Source organism: Etheostoma spectabile, chromosome 17 (assembly GCF_008692095.1).
Source record: "Etheostoma spectabile isolate EspeVRDwgs_2016 chromosome 17, UIUC_Espe_1.0, whole genome shotgun sequence".
NCBI lineage: Eukaryota > Metazoa > Chordata > Actinopteri > Perciformes > Percidae > Etheostoma > Etheostoma spectabile.
The window spans coordinates 1,908,257-1,908,734 of NC_045749.1; the positions used below are offsets into that span (position 1 = coordinate 1,908,257).

Below are 478 nucleotides of genomic sequence, written 5' to 3' on the forward strand. Positions count from 1 at the left end.
TGTGTGTGTGTTTGTGTGTTTGTGTGTGTGTGCGTTTGTGTGTAAGTGTTCAGAAAGTAGTGCCTTATTTTACTATATTACTCACCTGAGATGCACCATGACTTACTTGCCAGATAACAACATAAAGTTATACCTCATCTAAGCCCAGATCAACACAACCCTTTATTATGATAAGGACAGACACCATATGTCTCTGTTTTTATTAACACAGAGCTCATGACAAAGTTGTGAACATCAGTATAACATTTGTCAAGAAGTCGTCCGCGATTCCACTGTTGAAACAGGCGTCATTTCCTCCACTATGTACGCAACCTGCTCTTTTCATCCGCGTCTAAGGGTCCGGGGGTCTTCAGCAACTAGCTTAAAGGTCCCATGGCATGAAAATGTCACTTTGTGAGGGGTTTTAACATTAATATGAGTTCCCCCAGCCTGTCTATGGCCCCCCAGGGGCTAGAAATGGAGATAGGTGTAAACCGAG

General features: G+C 43.1%; 1 long non-coding RNA gene across 1 annotated transcript in view; it reads right to left on the reverse strand.

Moving 5' to 3' along the window:
* The window catches only part of LOC116705022 (uncharacterized), a 17,106-nt gene that overhangs the window by 16,362 nt on the left and 266 nt on the right, over positions 1 to 478 (reverse strand). The gene's annotated exons all lie outside the window — the stretch shown is intronic.